Here is a 19,788-nt window from a genome sequence, read left to right as displayed (position 1 = left end):
TAAAAATATTAATCATGTTATGTAATTCATTGCCACAGGAAAAGCTTCTTTAACAAGTTTGTTGTTTGCTCAAATAAATATACATACATTACAGTAATTTTGAAAGACTAGATGAGTTGTTTCTAATTGCCTATCATCAACTGTGATGTTTTTATATTTACACCTTGGTAGGTTTAAAATATACTAGATTCCAACTCAAACTCCCACCACGGAAGTAAAATAATCATTCTGCCAAATATTTAAAACATTGTATTGTTCCAGCGTGGAACCGTTATGCCTTATTTGCCCATACCAATCTTTCAGCAGAATATATGTTTACTCGATGCATCACTAACTTCCGCTTTAGATGCAGAGTTATCTCCACACATGAATGGAATGCAAAAAAATAGCTTCAAATTAACATGTAAAAACTAGAGGCAAGTGAACCCTGTAGGCTCCATTCTGGTAGTAATTTGTACCCTTTATGTTATCTGTCTCATAGAAATAACACAGCCGGTTATTCCATATCTCAGGGTTCCCCAGAGAGCCTTCAAGTGCTCACTTGGGTTGAGGAAGTTACAATGCAGCATTGGTCAGTGAACTGCTGATGTTTCAGTCAAAGCAGACACCACAAATCAGACGCTAAGGAGACAGTAAGGGTCTTCCCATTCTTCACAGAGAGGTGGGATCAGTAGCAAAAGGATGCTGCTGCTTCCTTAGCGAGGGAAGGGAACCACTGAAGATGTCAACAGGTTTAAAATGTTGATTCATACCAAATACATAAGCTGGGAAAGGGGTCTGGGTCCAGAAATAACCTGAATTTATTGTAAGGTAACAGTTCCAATAACCCATACTGGTCCATACTGGCACACCAAGCTTCAAGCTATACTTGGAGAAGGGCAAATTGGCCCTGGGGAAAACTATCCAAATTCCCAAATCAAAAGTAACAAAATATTTGACTGAGATTTTTATCCTAGTTCATACTTGCATGGGATTTTGCCACCTCCACCACGTAGGAATTCCAAACATTCTCCTCTTCCATATCAGAAAGACATTCTATTGTCCACAACTTTTGGGTTGTCTAGGATGAGATCGAAGGCTACTAGTTTATAAAGAAGGGAAGGGAAGACTGTTAGCCAGAACTCCTAGGTTCTCTATTACGGATTAGTAGGTCAGAGCATGGAGAACTGCAGAGTATTATGAAAGCTCAGTGGTCACCGCTAGGTTAGAAGAGTGAAGCAGAGGTTGGACTTTTGTTGCTTATATCCTACTACTCCACTCAGCACAGTAGAAAGCCTTTCTCCAGTCTAAGAAGCATTCCTCCAGCTTAAGTGGCTCTAATTCTTCAAACTTTGATGGAGCAGAGAGGTAGGATACAGGCCACTACTGGATATAACCACATGAAAAACACAACAAAAAACAGGGAGAATGGCAAGATGTAATTCTTGAGAATCACAGCACTTTATGGGAGGGTCACTCCTGGAATGATCTACAGCCAACCACCATAGCTGCATCCCTGTTACTCTTCTCTGCATTGCCTCCTTTATTATTCCACTCTCTCTCTCTTCCCTAATTATAAAATAATTACAACATGGACGCTGAAGAGAAGCTCTCTTTCTTCCATACTATAATCAAGCCAGTGTACACAGAATTTGTTTCTATTCATAGGTTACACATAAGGCTGTAGCAGTCCTCAAAATCATGTTACACATGACTCGTCTCTTATTGTTCTTTCCTCATATGTATCCCATGAGTATATAAGTATCTCTTCCACACAAGTACATTACTCCCACTTTTAGCTGAGTTTGAGCAATTTACTGCCCCATCAGTTTTAAGCAGCCTCTACTATTGTCCAGGGCTTTTTTTCTGGGGAAAGTGGTGGTGGAACTCAGTGGGTTGCCAGCACTGGGGGCAACTCTTGGTGGGAGGTAGTGCCCCTGGTACCACATGTGTGTGCACAAAGTGCACGCACTCTCCCAGGACCGCACAATGATGTCACTTTGGGTCAGCTGGAACAAGGGGGGGGAGTTTTTTAAAGTTTAAGTCACCACATGGCATGGAGGGCAATCTAAACTCCCCTCTGTCTGGAGATCAGGGGGTGGGGCCACCAGCCATGTGACCATTTTCAAGAGGTGCCGGAACTCCGTTCCACTGCGTTCCAGCTGAAAAAAAGCCCTGCTCTTGTCTCTCTCTCCATATCCTTCATCTGTCAACCTTCAGTGCTATTCTTCCCAACCCAAATGAAAGAGAAGAAAAGCAGTTGATAGCGGGGCAGCTAACTGTCCCCTCATTTTCAGTGTTGCCCTCAGCCTGCAGAAGAGGACCAAGGCTGAAATAAAATGCCAAGGTGAATTGCAAAAGCAGCCAACTTCAGTTGTAAGTAAGCATAATATGCAAGGCTACAATATCTTTCCTGCTTATTTGGTGCATAAGTTAGGGGCAGAAACCTTAACTGACATGCTTTGGGAAGCATGAGTGCATTTTAAATTAAAATGAGTGCATTCCTAAAAAAAAATTTTCTCTTAAAGCCAAAATGTTGGATCCAACCAGCTTTTCTAGTGGTGAAAATGAGAAGCTGATCCCCTTAGTCCACTTAAAAGGCTATTCTGAGTATCAAAGGACGTGCAGAGATAAAAAGCTATGTGAGACAGGGGCTGTAAGGAGGGGAAACAGTTGTGATTCAGTAGAAAAACTGGCTGGAGCCAACATGAAGTGCTTTTGATCTTAGACATTCCATGTTGTACCTTAAATAAAAAATTGTCTTCTGCACAGGACAAATTGTAATATGATTCCTAGGTGCATTTCTGTTCACTTCACATTTTTTCATTCCCTTCTTCAAGGTCCCGTAGGAAAGCAATTACTTAGCAGATCCCATCTCATCAGCCCGGAAAATCTACAACAACTAACTTGCTTCTTAGCTACCAAAATTAGTTCTGATTTAAATAAGGTTGCCAGCCTCCAGGTAGTGGCTAGAGATCTCCCGGAATTACAACTGGTCTCCAGTCCACAGAGATCAGTTGACCTGGAGAAAATGGCTACTTTGGGGGGTGGACTCTATGGAATTATGCCATGCCAAAGTCCTTTTTCTCCCCAAACCTCATTTTCTCCAGGTTTCACCCCCCCAGATTTCCAGGAATTTCCCAACTTGGAGCTGGCAACCCTAGATTTAAATCTTACACTGGTGACACAGAAGGCCTTCCCATGCAGCTTCACGGGTATCCAGTTTCTCATTTAAACTGGACTATCAGCTACTCTGCATGTCACAGATCACATCAGAGATCTGTGCCATAGACAATCATTGCTCTGATAGCTGATGTTGTACTCAGAGGTTGCATACGTAGTGGCCCAGTTTCATTGCAATGCTTAATGCATACAGGTACGTTCTTCCCTGCCACGTCAAGTTTAAATCAGGCCCTACTTAAGTGACAAAAATACTTGCATCCTACTGATATTATATTCTGCAGGCAACACAAAGTTTCGTGTTTCTTGAAACACATCAACTCTCTACTTCCTATCTAACTTTCACAAGGTTATTGTATGACAAGCTGCAGCAAAGCCGGTAAATCCTCAAACAGCTATCATTTGCAACACCTGTCCTTTCTGAAAGTTTTTCTTAGAGGCCCAGAGTTACACCTCAGGCTTTGCTTTCTAATGAGAGCCCAAAAATCATAGGGTTTTTTTTAAACTTTTTGAGTTGCTTAAAACTCTATATATTAATTACGCTGAAGAAACATTATCTTGCCCATTAACTGTAATTAGAAATGTTCCATAAACTTGAATGTCACGTACCCATTTCAAAAATCTGATGAAAGTGATCATAGATGCACACATGGAAATTAAAAGAGTGGCAAATAAGAGAACATACGCAAAAGCGTATTAATAGTGCCTTTAAAGTTAGAATGCCTATAGTTTTAATTTATGTAAAAACCAACCAATCATCACATTGCAAGCCTAAAAGTCAATTTTCCTGTGTTCCTTTTGCTGTAAACTTCCTTTCAGTTGTTGACAATTAAGATCACAATTGCTTAGCTGAATCTGAACTGAATTAAGGCTGTTTTGTCTAGGAAACATTTGCTCACTTTTCATTGCTTTTCTTTTCTTTTTGCACAGAGCGCTTCCTGTTCTGTAGAAGGCAACTAAGCTATATGGCATTGAGATTCCTTTACATTCTTGAAAACAGATGCAGCTTAGCATCCCAATTTGACTGATATATTACATAAAGTATAACAGCTCAATACTGTACAATAGCTAAAAAGCACAGAAAGGGCAAAGAAGCCAGATAATACTGGAGGTGAAACAGAACTGCTGTAATTTAGCCATTTTTATTTGTAGTAAGTAAGTTTCAAATTATGAGATCAAGCACATGCCTAGTCTTGTCAGCTCCCTGGGGAGAATGAATTGCTTTAAAAAAATATCAGGAGAAATGCCAGAATGCTTACACTGCAGGGTACTGAGGTGTAAATAGACTAATTCATTTTTTTCCTAAAATATTTTCAGAATTATAAGGAGTATAATTCACTTTTAAGCTTCCAGAAATTTAATTTTCTTACACAAAACACAACATTCCAACAATGAGGTCATGCTGTATATATGCTTTGATCATTTTCTAGAGTTTTTTTTTCCTTTAGTAGCAGCCATTGCTCGTACTATTCACTTACTGTTTATTTATTTTAAAAAATCAGCTACTCTTTGAGAATTGTATCTGTCACACTCCTGCAATGTATTACTTATTTCACTTACAGTTTGCCTTTCTCGCTAAGACTGTGTATGTGTGGTGCCCTCAAGTCAGAGTTGACCTATGGCGACCCTTGGTGGCGTTTTCATGGCAAGAATATCAAAGGTGGTTTGCCATTGCCTGCCTCTGCAACCCTGGTCTTCGTTGGAGGTCTCCCATCCAATTACTAACCAAGGCTGACCCTGCTTAGCTTCTGAGATCTGACAAGATCAGGCTCACCTGGGCCATCCAGGTCAGGGCCTCAATAAGACTCCAAACAGATAAACACAGACACAAAAAGAAAGATGCAATGATGTATTTATTTATTTTATCCCCTTAGACTTCAGGGGGTTAACAACATAACAAGCTGCATGGACACAAAACTGGTGTAACTCTTAAAGTGACCAGGCCCAGCCCACAACCAGTGGGGGACTGTGAGAGGGGGATCAGCATGACATCACTTCCATGGAAAACTTGGAAGTAACATCATGCTTCTCTAGGAATCACCAGAAATTCTATGGATCACCGTTAACTTAAAAACAATGCAAAAAAATAAAAATGCACAAATGGTATGATAGCTAATGGGATGGATCCAGTTATCCTCCTAGGACCCTTCCTCCACCCCCCTCCAACTTAAGTAGTGCTTCCTCCAACTAAAGAGCCATTTAAGTTGGAAGAAGTCCCCTTATGAGGGAAAAAGACTTCATACTTTGCTCAGTGGAGTAGGAAGATAAGGGCAGGATTCACCCTAACAGTTTCTTCTAAATATGGCCTAGCTCAGCAGTTCATAGGAGAGTTTAACCAGGTACTTAAGGCCTGGGTGTGCCCAAAGGCACAATCTGAAGAGCTCCTGGCCTAAGGTCGTAGAGAGGAAGATCTCCTAGGAGCAGGGAGAGAGCTGCTTTGCATTCAAAAGCGTTCTCCTCCTGTTCATTTTTTCCTATTGCATTTTTTGTATTGTCAGCCACTTTGGGTCCACACTAGGGAAAAAAGAGGAATATAAATAATTAAATAAAATTAATAAACCCTCTAACTTTATGGACATGCCAAGCCACCCATGCTATTAAGAAAGCGAAGTACATAGAACATCACAATGGCTTCATTGTGTCCACTACTCAAGGGCAGACTGGACCTTTAAATTACTAAGGAAGTTCTCAGGAGTCTACTGGCCTTGAAGGCTGCGATGGCCAGGAGAAATACAAGCCCTAGCAGTGCTGGCTGCTTAAAATTGGACCTACCAGAAGCACCACAAGCAGTTATCATCATTGCCGTTGCCTCATCTGAGCTAAACGGCCCCTGAGCAGGCTACTTAGCTCACCTTGCCCCAAGTTGTTTTAACAGCCCTTCTGCCACTGCCATTACCTAATGATGGCCTTGGTCACTCTGGTGACCTTTGCTGTGACACAGATGGAAGACTGCATCCCTGTACATGCTCCTGGATCTCTCAGCCACTTTCAGTACCATCCACCACGATATCTTCCTGGAGAGGCTGGTTGGGTTGAGTACGGAGCACCGTGCATCAGTCATTCCACTCTTACTTGACCAACCAATTCCAGAAGATGGTGCTGGTGGGCTGCAGCGTGCCCCTGTGGTATTTATGCTAAGAGATCCCACAGGGTTCCATCTTATCCCTCATGCTATTTAACAGCTAGATGAAACCTCTGGGAGAGCTCCATGGATTTGGAGTGTCACTAATGTGTCACTACTTCTCCTTAACAGCTGAATGAAGTCGCTCTGCACAAGTCCTGAATAGGTTCATGGATGAAAGCCAATAAATCAAAGCTCAATCCAGGGCTTTCAAGAGCCACCACGGGCTCTCAGACAAAAATTCCATCTGCTGCCCCAGGTGACACTGACCAAAACTAAAGTGGAATGAGGTCCTGGGATGGAGGTGTTGTTTCTGGGACAATGCAATGATGCCACACATTTTACTTTATTACATACTGGGGGGGGGGGGGAGATGACAGACATGGGGCTTCTGCTTTTGGGAACAACCATGCAACCTGCAGGGCGGTAAGATAGCATGATATAGTCCCATCTCATCAGATTTTGGAAGCTAAGGAGGGCCAGTACTTGGATGGGGGGCCACCAAGGAAGACCCTTCAGAGGAAGGCAATGGTGAAACACCTCTGATTCTCACTTGCCTTGAAAGCCCCTTGCTGGGGTCATCATAAGTTGGTTAAGACTTGACAGCACATATGTATACAATTGCTATGATACTTAAGTTCAGCCTTAGAGATACAGTGGCACAGTTTGCATATATTTTGTGTGCTTTTCTTAATATTTATATGATTGTTACCAAATGTACCAGAAAGCCTATGGTATTAAGCTTCTTCACTTAAAAAATAAAATCTGAAACCTGTGGCGAACCCACAAGATCAGTAATCTCATTGTGTAACAAAGCAGACAACAGTCATTTAGTTAGCTACCAAGGACAGCGCTAAGGGCTAGGTTTAAACATTTCACTTCCTTAAAAAAAATCTCAAGATCACTAAGCCTGCTAAATATACTAACAATGCTTTTCAAAGATACCATGGCTATACATAAAAGGTCACTCACAACTGAACTGTAATGGGAAAAAACAAAGTTCAATAATTATAGCTTACGATAAAGTTATAATGTGCCGTTATACAAAAAACAGGTATATGTGAAAGGTTAAGCATGAAAAGTATGTCTTTCTTCTTAGAAAATATGTGGAAATCTGATAGAGATTATTCCTAAATATTTTGAGATGCTGCCAATATCGGGATCAAGGAAATGGTAGAGAACATTCTAAAAGAAAAACCCTAGTCATTTAGTACATTAATGGCCGGACAAAATTGTTGAGTTGTTCCTGTATCTCAGCAGCGTGTAATTCAATGCCAATAAGAACGGCAGTTTCATATAGAGGCTAAAACTGCATACAAAAAATAAAGTACCATTTGGGAAATAATACCTTGCAAAACAAAGTACATATATTACATTTGGGATATATTTGTATCTGATGCCAAATTCTAATGTTTCTTGTGGTGGAAAAAGCCCCATAAAACTGTTTCGGTTTCTAATGGCAGTAGTCAGTATGTTTCGCAGTCCTGAAATTTCCAAAGCTTGAAAACCCAATTTGACATGAGGCGAAAGGCTTCTTTTGCATCAGTTCATACCTCTCCATTTTGCATATTGAATAACTTCCACCAGTTTGGTTCATTTCAAAAGGGTTTTTTTAATGGAACAAAAAACACTACAGTTTGAACCCAAGATATGAAACAACATAAATGTTCATGCATGTTAAAAGAAAATATTTAAAAGTTTCTAAAATTAATAATTTTTATTGTTTTTGTACCTTATGGCATGTTTCTACTCTTTGCAGTGAGGTAAATCTTCAAGTTTCTCATAAAGAGCTTAAGTAACCTAAGTAACCTTAAGCACGTCTGTGAGAAATATTGAGTAAGAGAAAGAGGCTGTGAGTGAAGCCTTAGAAGAGATCTGTGTGAATGAGTTTAAATGAAGTAACTTTAAGAACCGAGAACTACTTTTATGAAACCGATATGCTTCTTGAAAAAATAAAAAGTTTATTTTGTTTTTGTTATTAAAAAAAATTAAAAATAAAGAGTCTTCGGGTTGTCATGAAGGGCTGTATTTCTCCAGAGCACTTAAAAATGGTTCCCTTGATGAGAATTTTCTTAATTAACTCATGGGGTATTTTTTGCCCCAATACGTTAAATGGGTTTGGGGTAGAACCACGACTCCAATAGCAAACTGCATAGATATCTGAAATGTTTACTGTAGGTGCTTTTTTTGTTTACAGAATGCAAACTGTAAGAGGTAACTGGCTGTACATGGGCAACATTGTTTACTACTGTACAGGTGGCAATGTCTTAAGGAGGAAAAGTTTCAGAGTGATTTTCCTTTGTATTCTGCCAACAAAAATTACAACGAGGGTAGGGAAACATTCCCCAAGTGTATTTCCGGAATTTATCATCAGCATGACAGAGACTGTAGATACTCAAACAATACTAAGTCATCCTGCAAGATACAAGGCATGGTATCTTGCAAGATGCATCAAGCTGTCACATATCACACAGTAGACAGTTTCAAAAGAAGCAAGAAGGTGTAACTTAAAAATTACTTTACCAATTGAATTTAGGACTGATCTACACTTTGCAAAGAACAAAGGGACTGCTGCTGAAAATGGCAGCCCTGTGTCAAGTTTCCATCATGCCTCTGTAACGTCTGGTGAACTTATCCCAAGACTTGACATCATTAAAACATGGCTCTTCATCATTGGCTGCCATTTGCAGAGGCAAGAAAACACATACTATAATAATATCAGGCATGGAAAAAGTTGTACTAAATGGAGTGGAGAAATTCACACAAGGCTAGCAGCCATGTTCTTCATAATATGCAGTTCGTCATATAGTTTTACTAAATTATTTCTGATGATGAGGTTGCCTCTCTTTGGTAGAACTACTGTCCATGTCATTTGTGTGTTTACACACTCTGTTTTGAGTTTTGTGATACTTTCAGGAGCTGAAGCTATGCCTAAAGCAAGCTGCAGAAATCTGTCTTTCAAACAGAGTCAGCTACCCCAACTCTGAAGAAAGATCCCGTTGTTTATATACTGATCACTGTTAAACTAGGAAATATTTCTTTTATCTATGTTATAAATCAAAATGTACTCTTTCTAATAGCTTAGTTTTCTAAGATCATCCTCTTTAGTTCTTTTTATAACTCATATAACTTGGTTTGAAGTTAGGAGTATTAAATGATGTTGAAACAGACGTAGTATGATGTAAAGTTTGACCAGTTTGGTCTCTACCCCCCACCACCCACCTGAAAGACTTAATTCAAATGGCTTCTGAATTTAGTAAGTCCAGCACCAAGACAGGGGAACAGGAAAAGAACAATAAATTTTATTTTCCTCCAGAGATACGGGAATAAGATAGCTCAGAAAAGAGGACAGAAACTATTTACAGGAATAATACAGTATTGTTGAACCAATTCATGTATATGGTAACAGCTGAATATTTAGGAGCACAGGGAGCAGTTAACAGCCAACTTTCCCCCAAAAATTGGACTCTAAGATACTACACACTTCAAGCAAATGTTTTCTTTCAGCCCACTTGCCAGGGGGAGGAATCAAATTCACATTTCTGGGCAAGCTGGCTGGCACCTAAGCCCATGCTCCAGTACTGCGCCTTGCACTGCACCTGTTCTGAATGGGGCCTTGCAGCTCTGTGTTAAAAAACTACAAATCAGTTAAAAATGGCCTCCCATCTGGTTCTTTCAGCCATTTAATGGATCCTGATTGGCTGCTAGTTACTCTGCTCACACACCAAATAGGGCTAAAGGGGACTAGTGAGTCTTTTTAAAAAGGGGGGGGGCACTTCAGTTGGCTCTGCCACCAGCAGGTCCCTTTAAACTATCAGCTGGCAGGCGGTGAGGGGGGGATCTCCCCCTGTTGCCTGCCAGCTGATAGTTTAAAGGGACCTGCCACTTGCAAGGCAGGAAAGGACCCTTTAAACTGTGATATGCCCCTTTCCCTGCCGCTGTTAAGGCCGGAAAGGGGCATTTAAACCCCATGAACCATGAACTGGTTCGTAACTGGTCCAGTTCCGTGGTTCGTGAAACCCACGAACCTCCTGGTTTGTTTGTTTTTTTTTGTTCAGTGCCCATCTCTACTCAAGAGTGTTTGGTCAGGTACATTGTCCAAAATCTTTTGAAAGTCCAAGTATATAATGTCTACCTGTCACTGTTATCTGAATGCTTGTTCACTTTCTCAAAGAACTCCAAAAAGTTGGTTAGGCATGACTTCCCTTTACAGCAGCCATGCTGATTTTTCCTCAGCAGTTTTTCTTCCTCTATGTGCCTGGTAATGATATATCTGATTACAGTTTCTACTAATTTGCCTGGGACAGATATTGGGTTAACTGGCCTGTAATTTTCTAGTTCCCTTCTGGTTCCACTTTTAAAAACCTGGGTAATGTTTGATACTTTCCAATCCTTTGGTACATTGGCTGATTTTAATGACAAGTTACATATACTGGTTAGTTGATCACCAATTTCATATTTGAGTTCCTAAGAACTCTCAAGTGTATGCCATCAGACCCAGAGACTGAATTATTTTTAGTTTTCCGAATAAGTCTAGAACTTCATCTCTCATCACCTTATCATGAACTTTTCCATTTAAATACTGTGGGTGATTGATCACATTTTTGAGTGCCACTTCTTGCACAAATACTTTGCATACATTGTTGTAGAAGGAAGACATTGATATGAAGGTGTGCTGTGTTGTTTATTTACCTGGAAATTTATTACAAAATAAAACACAATAAAAACATAAAGCATTATAAAAGTTATTAAATCTACCATTCAAACATAGCAGAGAATAGAACAGAATAAAACATGAAATAGCTTAAAATGGGTCTTAAACATTTCTCAGGCTAAAAAGAGACTATAGAATGATGTTTAAATGATCAGCCCCTCAGTTAAAAGTGTGAGTAAAAAAAACATTTTGGCCTGGCACCTAAAAGAAAGTAGGCACCAGGCAGGCTTCAAGGGGATGGGAATTCAACAGGTAAGCTGCCAGAACTGAAAAAGCCCAGCCTCAAACATGGTGGCAAACAGAGCAGGACATGTGAGGATCTTAGTCTGTGGGCTGGATAATATGGAAGTAGACGGTCCATCATGTGCCCTGGGCCCTCAAGCCATTAGGGCTTTGAAGGTAAAAAACAGTGCTCTGAATTGTGCTCAGAAACAAATGGGCAGCCAGTGCAGATTTCTCAGTGCTGAGGTGATACGATCCCTGTATCCCCCACCCCTGTTACTGTTGACAGGAGCCCCAGGGGCCGAAAGCAGAGGTGCAATGAGCTAGGAAGTGGGGGGCAATGGGGAATGTACTTGATGTCATTTCCTGATGCAACAGAGGAGGTGTGGGCCGAGCTGTTCGGAAAATGACTGTGATGGAGGAGCAGCAGGCATGCCGAAACCGAGTTTCAGTAAAAATCACCTCGCAATAATTTTTGCTGAGCACAACTTCAGCGTGCCTCGTGGCTCCTTTGTCACCAGAGTGATGGGGAAGCGCTGGAGTATGTGCATGTGTTTTTCCTCTCCCATGCCTTTCCCCTCTGCCAGCCAGGTGAGCGGGCCCACAGGACAGCAGGTGGGGGGAGGGGTCCCCCACCTCAGGCAAGGGGCTGGCAAGCCTAACCCCTATACACCTTGAAAAACAGTACAACAAGGGGAAAGCTGAGTTAGAATCCTTTCTCCCTGCTATGCTCATTTTATACTGGTAAAAATATATTATATGAAGGAAAATTCATGTCTAGAATGCATGATAGAAATCCAGGGATTCAGGAAGTAGGGATCAGGAGGACAACTGTTACCAGAACTGCTCTATTTGAATGGGGAATTAGCTAGCAGTCTGGAACTAAATTTAGTGTGGGTCTTTTAACCAATATATACCGGGATCCCTCTCCAGACGCTCATGCAATAAAGAGGCAGACTAAATAACGATACAATGTGTTTTACTAAGTAATGTGGCGTGTGCCTGAACTAGCACATGCATACAAGATTACACACAAGAGCTAGGAAAACAGAGTAGGAAAATAGAGATGGTTGCATTAGCGGGGTAGCCCACTTGCGAGCGATGAAGTTGGGTATACTCACAATCCCGACGTGGAGCAAAGCTGTAGCAGCGAGATGAGATGGTCTAATGCCTGCACTAGATCCAGTATAGAGTGACAGCAAGGAGTTTGGATAGGAATGGCACGCGCACCATGTGGCCTGGGAGACCAGCTTAAATACCCCAAAACGTACCCTGGGGCTGGTGTAGTTTCTAGTGGTTCTCATGGGTGAAACAAAGGTTTTAATGGCTCTACAACTACCCTAGATGGGCCACTTTAGGAATCTGATTGTATTATTGTGACACCTTGGGAAGAGGGGACAAAGGAGGGAGGGGGAGATCCGGGCGTGTTGAATGGATGTTCCAGTGGACAGGGCTTGTCCCGATGTCATCATCTCTGGAATGCGGAGGCTGCTTTGAGATGCATTCTCTAAGTGCTTGGGATGGTCAGCACTTAGCTTCTTCTCCGGGGCGGCTATTAAGATATGCAGAGCTAGGCGAGGCTCGCCGCTGCGGACGTGGTCTGCTCGCTTCTCTGAAATGGCTTCTCTCAGCAGGCTGTTCAGGCTGGTCTTCTGGCTGCCTGGGAACATGGTTGCTGGCTGGGCATGGCTGGGGCTTGCTAGCAGGTTGCCCGGTAGCGAGGGCAAGTGGAGTGACCAGCCTGCGGGAGACTCCAGACGGGAACTGGCCAGGGGGTGCCTGGTCAGGCTCGCTGGAGGTTTCCCCTGGCTGGCACCTGGCTGCTAACAGCCCGGCTTGGGCCCAGGTGAGGCAAGCTTCCATGGAGGCAGGAGACAGTATGTACACCACAGTCCATAGTAGAGACAGGAGCAGCCCGGTGTGAGTAACCCATAGCAAAGAGCGCAGGCAGGAAACAGACATGAGTAGTGGAGTCCAGACATGCAGGAAAGTCAGGATACTGGCATGGGCAGTGCTGCCCAGAAAGGGAGTCTTTAGTGTAGCTTTAGTCCCTAGCTTTAGTCCCTGGCAGAGACAGGAATGGGCATAGTCCATAGCAGATAACGATGCAGGCAGACACGTGTAGTAGAGATCACACGTGTAGGGTCGTCAGGAAACAGGTATTTAGTGTGTCTTTAAACAGCAACGCAGGAAACTGACACAGTTCATTGCAGGCCTTAGAGCAGGAGAGGGGGGCTCCTTGGCAACACAACAGAGTTCCAAGTGCTCCTTTCTTTGCCAGTCTAACTACCTTTCCTCTTCTTCCCTCTCTTGGAGAAGGAACAGTGCTACCAACTACCACCTGCATTCTGTCTTACCAGAATGAATGAGATGTGGAGCTCTTTTTGGAGTGAGTGAGTGGCCAGACAAAGGAAAAGAGCAACTCCCTACACATTGCTGTGCAAGTACCTTTGCTGCCACTTCACCTCACAACTAAGTTTGTGGATTTTTCAGTACAAATACAGAAAACAACAACAACAAAATAATCACCATTTAAAATTGCTCCTCAAAGAGCTGCCTCGGTTTCAGTACTTTAGTAACAAGCTGTGAATAAAAGAACAAAAACCACAGCAAAAATAAACCACTGTGTTTAATTTGCTACCTACATGCAACAGCTGCTGAAACTGAGAGATGGGCACAACAGATGCTCAAAACTCAAGCATTCATGCAAGACACAGGGATTTTACATTACTGCCGTTGAATCTGAATGGAATGCATGAATCAAGTAAATGTGAAGCCAATTACTGTGTGTGTGATATTATTTCCAGTCTCAGTCTACAATCCTATAGACACTTTCCTGACAGTAAGCCCCAATTACTCAAATAGGACTTACTTCTTAGTTAACCTGCTGAGGACTGCTCCCGTAGTGTGTTACTAGTTCATTGTTTGTAAGGCAGCACCCATAAACTTATCACTGTGTATATGAATCCTGTCTGACATCTAATCAAAGAGATGTTGAAGTCCCTTCAAATCACCGAACTAGATCTGACTGGGAAAATACCAGAAAGGAGGCAAATGTTTAAAACCTAACCTTGGTCTGTTTATCACGTGGCTTAATTTTTTCATTCTCACAAACGAGTTCTTAAGTATGAAAGTGGTGACTGTAGTTTGTTCAGTGGACTCTTAAAAATATCTGTAACAAACAATCCTAGGCAAGCACAGGGCCCAGCATAATTTTCTAGGCCCATAACAGACATAAATTACATCATGGTGATGGTAATGAGAGCCAGTTTGGTGTAGTGGTTAAGAAAAGTGTGGGACTCTAATCTGGAAAACCGGATTTGATTCCCCACTCCTCCACTTGAAGTCAGCTGGGTGACCTTGAGTCAGTCACAGCTCTCTGGAGCTCTCTCAGCCCCACCCACCTCACAGGGTGTTTTGTTGTGGGGATAATAATGACATACTTTGTAAACCACTCTGAGTGGCCATTAAGTTGTTCTGAAGGGCAGTATATAAATTGAATGTTATTATTATGTTATTAATGAGACTGCAGTCTCTTCTGCCCTCTCCCCACATGCCCCGCTTGGGCACTGGGCAAGTGCATGATACCTAATTTGTAATGATACCCTCTAACCACATTGTTCAGTGGTTCAAATAGCAGCTAGTATTTTGACACTGCTGTAAATGCTTAAATGATGGTTTAAAGCAATCTTTACCAGTTATCAGAAATCTAACTCTCCATTTGACCCCAGTATGCAGACCAAAATGGGAAAAACTGAAGAGGGGTTAACACCTCCCCCCTCAAGTAGAAAGTAATATCTGAGCACGAACAGACATTACAGGAAGGATAAAAACAATGCTCAAGTAATATTTTGGGTTGCTTTCCTTAGTAGGAGGTAGGGGAACAGGAGGAAGGGATGGGAGATAGAGAAGATGGGGGGGGGGGCGTTTACCATCCCAAGCCATCCCCAATCAACAGTCCGGCAGGGTCATCAGGAGACTGGGGAGAGGAGAGGAAAGTGTATAACAGAAAGGACAGGGAGGGGCAAAGACTAGTAAGAGAAAGGAGTCCCCCTTCCCTGGGAGTTACTGCAGGTCCGTGCTTGTCTCATTATATTTCACCTTTCTTGCACCAAAGCATGTATTTGATTTTTATGGGAACCCTCTGAAATTCACAAAGGCCTTATTGTCAATTGACATTGCCAGACGGACAGAATGTGCCATGCCAACATCAACCACCATTTCAGCAACTTTGTAGTGCTGTACTCAATGGTAGCCCTGACCTGGATGGCCCAGGAAAGCCTGATCTTGTCAGATTTTGGAAGCTACACAGGGTTAGCGCTGGTTAGTACTTAGGTGGAAGACCACTAAGGAAGTCTATGGTCAGAGGCAGACAATGGCAAACCAACTCTGTTCATAAACTCTTGCCTTGAAAACCTCATGGAGTCGCCATAAGTCAGCTTTGACTTGACAGCACTTTACACACACACACACACAATAGGATTTGAGGTAACTAGATTAATACTAGAAATACGGGAAAGGAGCATGATGGTGTCTTCTGCACATCATTTTCATTCTACTCAGGAGATAAAAATATAGCTAGAAATATATGTACATGTATATCTTAAAGTGCCTAGGATTCATAATAGATTGCACAGTTTCCTCAATTACCAGAGGTTCTTTCCCGATCCTTACCCTTACCCTCCTTCTGTGATAACTGAGGAAGATTAGATAAATGCAACACTGGCAGAGATCCTTAAACCTTATCATATAGCTGTCCTATACAAAATGACTCAATGTCTTAGAGTTGACTGGGTTTATCTATGAATGACTGTAAATGATATGGCTGCTAGGGTACACGAAATTTTGCAGCTATTTCTGTGAGTCCAATAGAACTTCATATTTGTTTTTTCTGAAAGTCATATCCCTCTACCAATAATGATATGACTGTAAGGTGAGTGGAATTTTTAATACAAAGTCTGTGAAGTCAGCTAATAAAAAAGTAAACAATACCAATGAATATGTGCAAGTATAAATAGGCCGTATTTTTCTGCTTACTGTGGAAAAAGTAGTATCATAGTGTGCATATGTAACATGATAAATACTCCTGGAGTTACATAATTATTTAGTTTAGTACATAATTGAATTATCTATTGATTTTTCTCTGCATCATTGTTATTGATTCCATCAAGGAAGCATAAAAATATCTGTTCCTCCTGCTAATAGTATTATTTTCCATTTTGTGAATTGACATTGGTTTTCATTGTTTTTAAAACACAGATAAAATTAACAGGGCAGGGGTTTTTGCTGAAATTTATCTTATTGATTTTTCCTTTCACACAATTTCCAAATATAAATACCATGCAGGTGCAAATATGAAATGTGAGTAACTATTAATAAAACCAACCTAACTCACAAACTGATATGTACATTATTTTTTCCAATTCTCTTTAGGTAACCCAAGCAACAGTAGGAATATCATTGGGTGGGTACAGTTAACATTAATCAGTTATTTTTGACAGAATGGTCAGCTGTCCAAATTACCAACAGAACCTGCTGCTGTGATATTCAGATCAATTGCCATAATACGGATATTATTGCAATAAAATGGATAAGCTACACTTGAAATAAAATCTTTACATTTTAAACTAAATGAGCTTCATCAACTCCCATAAAGAACTTGACAGAGCGTGAAATCAGTGTACTCTTTGGGAACTTCTCCATCCATTTTATTTCTCAGCATACCTCTCCAATAGTGCAGCTTCTTCCCCAATAATTGTGAAATCCCTGCCATTGTCTGCCATTCAAAAGCTAAACATTGATAAGAAACATTCAATTAGAGCTATATTGTTAAAATAAAACCCACTTTCAAATTTAAATTCCAGAAGACCAAAATCAAAACACACAAAATCTGGAATAATCTTGGCCCTAGAGCCAAAACCCTATCTCGTATTTCAGAAACGCATAAAGCAGATGATAGGGAAATCGGTATACTATGGGGGATTTTTAGGCACCAGCTCCAAAAGCAAGTATGGTATTTATAAAAACACTAGTCCCAAAATGATCTCTCTATTCTTCCTTAACCTTCCCCTAGAACAGAGAGAAGTCTCCAATCTCTCCTAACCCATCTTTAACCCTCAGGTGCAGCATGGGACCAGCAGAGCTGCAAAAACATGATAGGAAGCTGTGTGATGTTAGGCAGGTGACAGGAAGAAGGGGAGTTCTGATCTCATTGGAGGGCTCTGACTCGGTGTAAGTGCACATGGAGTATAGTAGTAGAATTGAGATGGACCACTGAAAGGTTTCAATAAGCCAGTGAGAGGCACTAATTACCATGACTAAACCCCCCTGCCCAGTCCCACACGCTGGCTGGCTACAATGATTGTCTGTAATCCTAAATGAGAAAAGGTCATATATAGGTAAGGTTGCCAACTTCTGGCTGGGTGGAGCGAGGGTTTCAGCATATGTCACAAACACCCACCCAAACCCCACTCTATGCAGGCTCCATCCAATCTCCAGGAATTTCCCAACCTAGAGTTGGCAGCCTTACCTATGTATCACCTGTTCTTACTCATTACAGCCAATTGCTGTAATTTATGTCGTAATTCCATCTCATGTTCAAAGTCTCAGAATACCTCCAGCCAAGTAACTTCCAGCAACACAGGCTCCTCTTCCTTCCTGACCCATATCCTCCCTCTATGCAGGCATAGCTGTGCCAGATGGCAATCCCCTACCCTCTAGATATAACTCAGATAACAAGTGACTAAGAAGCATGTTCGGAAGATTTTTCTGTGATGAACACCATCACTAAGAATGACCAAAAACATAAATTAATGGAACAGAAAGTAACAAAGCAGGATTTCATTCACTGGACCTAAGAATATAGGGATGTACTCCCTAAGCTTCTTAATTGCTAACAAATTAAGAGGATATTAAAATGTCATTCCCTATAAGAAAATCAATACTACTGTTAGTAACTCTTTAACACCTTTCCCCCTTATCTTTTCATATTTTTGCCACTCCCTTTGTAGTCCTAATAAGATACTACTACCTTATCCCCTGACTTGCTCTGCCCATTCTGGAGACCACAGCATTGCCTTAAGAATTTGTAAGCATATAAATAGATAATGTAACAGGAAACACTTTCACTAATGTAACATTAGATCTTTATTGAAGGCACTATTGCCTCTGACTAAAGACTGGAGACGCATATAAATAGCTGCGCGATCATTAAAAGGCTGTTTAAAGAGAAGCGAGGGAGTCTGCTGATTCTAAAAAATAAGCCTGATGTAATATTTGTAAAAGTGAAAAATCTATGTATGTCCTATTTCATTTGTTCACCTGTAAATACTTTTGATGTAGAATTTAACTTGAGTAAATTGCCTGTAATATTACTGGCATTTTTATTGTGCTACAAATTTATTGTTTATTTGCCCCGACAAGATTAATAATAATTTCCAGACCGTCTAGTTTGTAAAAGGACTGTTTTAGTATCGGTGCGTCTTGAAGCATAAAACCTGAGAAGGAGAGATGATAAGGTAGTTACAAGCAGAAGAATGAAGGAGACACTAGAAGAGATCTAAAACATGCTAAAAGGGTTATAAGGAGAAAAAGAGGGAAAGAGCTCATTATTGCCACTGTGATTGAACAAGAAATAAAGTACGTAATACATTTTTTGCAGGACACTGAGGAGCAAGCCTTTAGAAGAGCCAATTAGGTCTAGTGGTTAAGAGCGGCAGGACTCTAATATAGAGAACCAGATTTGATTCCCCACTCCTCTGCTTGAAGCCAGCTGGGTGACCTTGGGTCAGTCACAGCTCTCTCTATAATAATAACACACTTTGTAAACTGCCCTGAGTGGGTATTAAGCTGTCCTGAAGGGTGGTATCTTAATCAAATGTTATTATTATTAAGCAGTAGTCTTTCTTGGTGTGAAGTCAGAAACTTCCAGAACTTCAGTTTATCCCAACCCCTTTCCCTATGACACATCCCATTATTAGCTTTTTTTCACAGGTCATTTTACAAAGTCTTTTCAAATCCTCACCGTAGCTGCTAACAACTACATTGAAACTGGGGTTGGAGGGTGGCAGCTCCTCGGGGGGGGGGGGGGGAGCGCTGCTTCTCTTCTTTTGGTCAAGCACTTTAAACATGTGCAAGCTCTGTGTCTTTCCAATGATGTCGCTTCCAGTTTAAACCACTTTAAAGAATCAGCCCCGCTGAGGCCCTTTCAGTTTAAATTGGAAGTGATGTCATTGGGACCCTGTGAAGCATGCGTGCCATTTTGCCACATGTTCTAGCCAGCCTCTCCACACCTTCCCCCCCTCCCCCACCAGCCAGGCAAATGATGGCGGCAGCTGGGGTCTAACATCCTTACTTACCACAAAATCTCACTATGTTGTAAACGTGTGTTTTTACACACAGAGAGTCTCTCTACACGAGACATCTGACCCATGAAGAACACGTGGAGCTGTGAGAAGGGGCTGTGAAATGTCAGAAGGGAAACTTCAGCCCATTATAACCTGTCCAGTCCAAGCCCAGCTCTGGAAGGCAGCTCCAGCCCATTTCCATTTCTGGCTGCCCTCTGGTTGCAATC

General features: G+C 41.5%; 1 protein-coding gene across 1 annotated transcript in view; it reads right to left on the bottom strand.

Annotated features, from left to right (window-relative positions):
- The window catches only part of TLL1 (tolloid like 1), a 157,251-nt gene that overhangs the window by 80,807 nt on the left and 56,656 nt on the right, over nucleotides 1-19,788 (bottom strand). The gene's annotated exons all lie outside the window — the stretch shown is intronic.

The sequence above is a fragment of the Eublepharis macularius genome, chromosome 10 (genome assembly GCF_028583425.1).
Source record: "Eublepharis macularius isolate TG4126 chromosome 10, MPM_Emac_v1.0, whole genome shotgun sequence".
In the NCBI taxonomy this organism is placed as follows: Eukaryota; Metazoa; Chordata; class Lepidosauria; order Squamata; family Eublepharidae; genus Eublepharis; species Eublepharis macularius.
The sequence above is the reverse complement of the archived record's forward strand: the minus strand, read 5'-3'. Positions and strand labels throughout refer to the sequence as shown.